Genomic DNA, 6,876 nt, shown 5'->3' with positions numbered 1-6,876 from the left:
AGACCGGAAGTCATTCATTTCCAATGGAGAGTAATCCGGGAGTTGCATTGAGTTCCGATCATCTCCATATGCGGAAAATTCGGTTCTGATTTGAGCTACGGATACGTTGAAATTTGTGAACTTTTGTGACTAGACCGTATGCAACCGGTCGACTGCATGCGATGTATTCCAGTGTTGTCCAAGCAGGTCTGTGCGTGCTAGATGAGAAATAGGAGTTTTTTGGTTATTTTTTAATCAGAAAAAGTCAATATATAAAAAACATTTCTATTTATAAATGAGTAATAAAAATAGGATTTTGTCCTAGGATGACGATAGGATGTTGTCTCCAAAAGTTTTAACAGTCTATAAGTTTCTAGTATTCATTCCGCGACACAGTGAGACTCCAGCGTCTCTCCCATGGGGCGCGACAAAATTGTGCGACTGCCACAAGGAGGCGTATTCTGACAGCCGTATCCAAATGTCGCGTGCAATGGAAAAGTGGCTTAAGAACTCAGTTCACGTCAGGCTAAAGGTCTTTGCACACTGAGATCCGAAATCTTAACGTGTTTTTTTATATTCATATGCAAGAAATTTGTCGCTTACACAAAGCTTGCATACAGAGTACGATGCGTATTAATTAGTCAATTACAAAAAAACGCAAAACATTTCAGAGTCAGTTCAAGTGATCATATGTTTTCCTCTCTTTTTTTAAGTATAAAAAGAAAAAGGAATAGGTTGCATACTTTGTTCATCCAATACAGCAGGGGTGGCCAACCCGGTTCCTGGAGAGTCACCTTCCTGCAGATTTCAGTTGCAACCCATATTAAACACACCTGCCTGTAATTATCCCCTGATGTTCAGGTCCTAATTAATTGGTTCAGGTGTGTTTGATATGGGTAGCAACTGAAATCTGCAGGAAGGTGGCTCTCCAGGACCACCCCTGCAATACAGCATAGAGTGGAAGGAGAGTTCAGCTCATTGTCCTTTGTGTTGGCGAGAAGAAACAAACTTATCCAAGAGGAAAAAAACTAACTCATCCAAGAGATTTAAAATGTGGTTAACTATTCCTTTAAAAGTGCAAATTATACATGCTTTTAATTAGCTGTTTCCAGTAGTTGGTTAATCATGCCTGTTTTTAACACTTTCAAATCACATTATGGGATCTTTGCCTCTGTTATGAAGGATACTTAAAGTGTGTTACCAGTGTAAATAATCTGCAGCTGTGTGTGTGTGCAGATTGATATCAGCCATCAGAGTAATCAGAAGTAATCAGCGTCTGAACCGGTGCAAAGCATGATGGGAGTGTAGTCCAGGTAAATGGCTGATGGATTGTGCATATAGCGCCCTCTTGTGAGTTTTTTAGGTACTCCATCTATCAATAAGTAAGTTTTATTGACAATTTTGGTCTTTGAAATAACCTGTAGAGTATAACAAATAATAATTTATAGAAAGGGATATATAAAATGTATTAATCTAAATATATATTAGCAGCTTAGTATGGGGTTTTAGGAAATAGGCAACTGTAAATTAATAATGTGCTCAAATATTTCCTCTATATCAGTGCTTCTCAAAGTGGGGGTCGTGGGACAATGACAAGGGGTCGCTTGGTGATTTCCAAATCTTAAATAAATGTTATTAAACTATTTGAATTACCATATTTTATTCATAACCCACAGAAGATAGTTAATCGTTGCGCTAAAGAAGCAACAAAATACAAATAAAAATCAGCAATCATCCTTTAATTTTTATATTAAAATGTAATTAATAAATGACTATAAAGAACATTTATGTTTAATAGACTGTTACATGTTTGTGTTGTCAATATGTTCATGTTTATATATGCCTATAGCTGCAACATTTATATTTACAGTATAACCACCTTGAAATATGGGGGTCGCGAGTCACTGACATTGTTATTTTGGGGGTTGGGGATGAAAAGTTTGGAAATTCCTGCTCTATGTGAATTGCTAAAAGTTAAAGAAGCTAAAATAAGAAACTTGACTTGTACAGACATATGAAACATACTTTCAAAAGTGACCATAACTCTCATCTGAAGTCTCTCATGAAAATGAATCATGTTTGAATAAAAAAAAGCATGATTATTGTAGGTAAATTCAACCATATATTGCATCAAAAGTTTAACCATGACATTTGTTGTAATTAATAATTAGTGTGCCAAAAATGATTATCAAACTTCTACTATAATAAAACCATGGTTTGCTGTCACAAGGGATACTTTTTAAAGCTCACAACAGTCTCTTAATTTGAAATAAATAAGCAAGAGTTAAACAAACACCGGAGATGAAAGCAAAAACTGAAATAACTAGAAGGAAAGAAGCGGCGAGAACGTATATGCACGAGAAAAAAATTGGAACCAGAACAGAATTGACAGACTTCATTAAGATAACAGAATCTTTCATTTTAGACGAACTGCTTTAAAGCGTGAAGAGTGAATATTTTTGTTTTGTATGTATATTTGAAGTCTGAATTATTAGCCCCCCTGAATTATTAGCCCCCTGTTTATTTTCTTACACAATATCTGTTTAAAGGAGAGGAGATTTTTTCAACACATTTCTAAACATAATAATTTAATAACTTATTTCTAATAACTGATTTATTTTATTTTTGCCATGATGACAGTAAATTATATACTACTAGATATTTTTCAAGACACTTTTATACAGCTTAAAGTGACATTTAAAGGCTTAACCTAATTAGGTTAGTTAGGCAGGCTAGTTAGGCAAGTTATTGTATAATGATGGTTTGTTCTGTAGAGTATCGAAAAAATATAGCTTAAAGGGGCTAATAACTTTGACCTTAAAATGGTTTTTAAAAAATAATAATATTTATTACTTAAAAAAAATGTATACAAAAATAAAAACTGCTTTTATTCTAGCTGAAATAAAACAAATAGGACTTTCTCCAGAAGAAAAAAATATTATAGGACATACTGTGAAAATTTCTTTCCTCTGTTAAACATCATTTGGGAAATATTTAAAAAAGGAAAGAAATTCAAAGGGGGGCTTCAACTGTGTATATATATATAGTGTGCATTTATACACCAGTGTGTGTTTGTTATGCAAGTTCGTCAGCAGCCAGTGATTCTGTTTCAAAGCATTGATTAACTGTTTTGTAGGTCATCCAGTTTTTTTTCCAACTGAATGGACATTAGGATTGGATCCAGAGCTTTCCTCCATTCATTTCTTACCCTTTGCTGTTTGATGGTTCGGTTTTATATAATAGGGGCCCATCCAGCCGTCCGTCAACACCTACTTCTATTCACACGCAGAGGAATTTGAGGCACAAATTGCCAAGCTGTGCTTTCATAACAAGCTCCAATGAGAACATCTGACCGTGAAAAGCCTTTCAACTGACCAACTCGATGCCATCAGATTATTCCACAACGTTTAAAGGTAAGACGATCAAATGATCTGGCTGTGCTAAATCTGCTCTAGATAGACATGATGATGATTTAAAGAAAATATTTACATTTTGGCATTGTTCACCTAAAAATGACCTACTTATTTAAAATGAGCTGAAACAACTACTCTAAAGGGTTGTTTTTTTTTTGGGGGGGGGGGGGGGGGGGGCAACTTAATTGTTTTATGTTCAATCCACTTACATTTGTAAAAACTAATAAGTAAACTTAATTCTTTCATGTTGGCTCAACAGAAATACATTGTGTGGAACCCAGCAATTTTCAGCGTGTTGACTCATTTTTAAAGTAATGCATTTGTTTTGTTTCTTCTTTTCTTTTCTTTTTTTTAAAAATTTAGTCTGGAGCTTTCAAGAAAGCAAGATCACTATAGCTAGTATAAAAGTGTTCAATTTTCCATGTGATAAAAGCCATTTAAGCTATTTTCACCTGAAACCTCCCCATCTATGGAGATTAAAAGTGCCCTATAATGAAAATCTGGACATAGTAGAATAATGAAAGATCAGTATATGGAAATGGGCATACTATGAGCCTCAGACGCCACTGTTTCCTCTTCTCATGTAAATTCCTTGAGTGTAAAAACCCGGTGGACAACAGGCCAATCAGGAGGCAAAGCAAACTGTGACGAGACTCATGGCCCTCCACATTTGCATGTACACATATTTTAGGTCATTTTTTTATTTATTTTTTTATTCATGAATGAAAATACACAACCACAATCAGGAGATTAATATCAGAGAGATATAAGAGAGGAGAAATACAAGTTACATTAATTGCACAGTGAAAAAAAACTAACAAAACAAAGAAAATAAATAAATAAGAGCATTGCAGGAAAGCTATCTAACTCAAATCAGAGTCAATAGACAACTGTTCTTCATTTAGTACAAAAAATTGGACACATTTTGTTGTTACGCATACGGAAAGATTTGAGAAGTGAGTAAACATCAGTCAGAAAATGCTGAAAAGTAGTGACTGAAGCTATGCACTTTTATTTATGTGTAGACCATTTCAATGTGGTTATGTCATTGGCCCGTTAACATTTCCTGCTTGTTATTAAACTATTTCATAACTGTAACAAGAGGTATTTCAATCGTAACTTAATGTTAAAATAGCTATCACAACGTTATTTATCAATATGTGGCTCATTTTGGATTCTCAGAAGCTACAGAAATTAAAAATGTAAAACAGGAAATACGTTGTGACCATTGTTTTTGTGTACATCCCTAATAATGGTCTAAAAAAATCCAAACAAAATGAAATAGTAGCAAATAAATTATTTTGATTTATGTATACGTGTAACCGGTTCTGCGTTGTGTTTTCTTTGTTTTATTATGGAATAACCAGTCGGAGATCTGCAGTTGTGACGGCTCTTTACTCACTGGGAATAAATCAAAAAGCACAGCTTTTACAGTGTGTCTTCGCCCTTACAGCTTTTCTCTCCCATGCATAATCAGTCCAGAAAGGGGAGAGATGGAGAGAAAGATAGAACAAAACTCCAAACAATATTAACAAAGTGACAAAACATACCTGGGAATAAATCAAAAAGCACAGCTTTTACAGTGTGTCTTCGCCCTTACAGCTTTTCTGTTAAAAGTAAAGTGCAATGCATTTAGCATTCACATGCTTCAGTTAGGCTAAAGTCAATCAAAACTTCAATTTAAGTGATGACACAAAAATAATAAAATATATGTGAAAATAAAGGTATAAATATTATTTAAACATGAAAACTAGCTATAAAAGTTATTTATAAAGTAAAGATGATTAAAGATTAATTGGAGCTTAGCAGACACCCACCTCTCCCATGCATAATCAGTCCAGAAAGGGAAGAGGCGGGGCGCAAAACAGGAAATTAAACAGCGTGAGCTCCCTTAGAAATTTAAAGGAGAAGACACACACTAACAAACACCTCAGGTACACTTACTAACACATTAGATAAAACACATATTTTGTGTAATTCTATACTTAAAGCGAATAATAATTTTCATACCTGTTACATACAGATTCTGAGTAATAACAAATAATTTTATTTGAACTTAAAGGTTGTGCAGAGGTAGGAAAGTTGTTTAAATTTCTAAACTTTAGGTCATTCATCCGGACTTGACGAGCAGCTGACGTAATCAAGAGAACAGGAGTCTGATATGCAGCTCTGAGATCATAAAAAAAGCTCTGAAATCATTAATATGCACGCCTCAGGCTCTAGTGTCAGGCCTCTAATAAGGTAACAGTGAACATTTTCATCCTTTATTTATTTTAAGTGTATATTTCACTGGCTATGGATTTGGGACTTTAATTTTGAAAACCCAAGTGCCCGAATGTTTACTGTGCGTTACTGGGCAACCACAGCACGAGGAATGTTTCAAACTCGCCCCAGGACGCAAAGTGCAAGATTTTCCACATAATACCATAAGGTATGTTTGGTTACATAATTAGTTGATTTATCGTGTTTATTGTGAAGTTAGATGCGTATGTTTTAACAAACACTTGTAGACTGCAGAATCGTGTCAAATCTCAGCTCACCTGTCATCTGTTCATGCAGAGGTTGATACTAAATCCTGGGTGTTTTTTTTCCTTGACTGTAGCTTCAAAATGCATCGCTATACATCTCTATTACTTTCTTTTGTCAAGTTTAATTATGATTTAGCCTTTATCCACAACAGATCTGGTGAGCAAAGTAGGTTAACTACTCTGATTGGGTTTATATTTGTCCATGTTCAGTTTACGTCATGCTCTGTATGTGCGTGTGCGTGTGTGTGTGTGTGTGTCAATCAGAGCAGAGCTCAATAATATTCACGACACAAACCATATATGGTCAATTATGGATTTTCTGATTCTAGGGGTATTTTGTGGAGTAATAATTCGCTTATGAATTGGTTTCTGAAGAATTTTTGATCTTACCGAAGCCATAAACATATGTATATATCAGGGAACAATTGTACTTATTAAACCAATGCAGTATATAGCATATTTAAAACTGGAGTGAATCCTTCAGAAAGTTTTGTGAACTTGTGTATAACTCAAAAAATAAATAAAGTTCTTCATTTTTTTAGTGAATTGATCAAAGCTTTGCGCAATATAGGTGGGGAAGAAATTAAAAGAAGTAAAAAGTCTTTTATTAAATAAAATACTAAAATACGCATAAAACCGTTCTTAAAGAGCCATTATTTTGCATCATAAAAGGTCATATTTTGGTTTTGGGGGTCTCCAACAACAGGCTGATATGCATGCAAGGTCAAAAATCACTTTCATTGTCTTATAATGTGCATTTATTTTACCTAATTATCCCAGTGACTCCCATAATCTATAATTATGGAGTAATAATAATTATAATTATATATATATAATTATATATTATCCCATAATATCTATAATCTATAATTTGTTCAGCGATTTATTTCTTCCCAAACCACTCCTTTGCGTGAGGCTAATCTGCTGTGATCCCCACTCTCCGCTAGTGTCTGAAG

The 6,876-nt window shown here is 34.3% G+C and overlaps 1 protein-coding gene across 2 annotated transcripts in view; it reads left to right on the top strand.

The window, feature by feature from the left end:
- Positions 1-5,747: 5,747 nt before the first annotated feature.
- Positions 5,748-6,876, top strand: part of bckdhbl (branched chain keto acid dehydrogenase E1 subunit beta, like) — a 46,416-nt gene continuing 45,287 nt past the window's right edge. For both annotated transcript variants that reach the window (XM_068218798.2, XM_005163841.6), the window contains exon 1: positions 5,748-5,823. The gene's annotated coding sequence lies outside the window, so the exon portion shown is untranslated. The remainder of the gene's footprint in view (positions 5,824-6,876) is intronic.

The sequence above is a fragment of the Danio rerio genome, chromosome 3, assembly GCF_049306965.1.
Source record: "Danio rerio strain Tuebingen ecotype United States chromosome 3, GRCz12tu, whole genome shotgun sequence".
NCBI lineage: Eukaryota > Metazoa > Chordata > Actinopteri > Cypriniformes > Danionidae > Danio > Danio rerio.
This window is presented reverse-complemented; position numbering and strand designations above follow the sequence as displayed.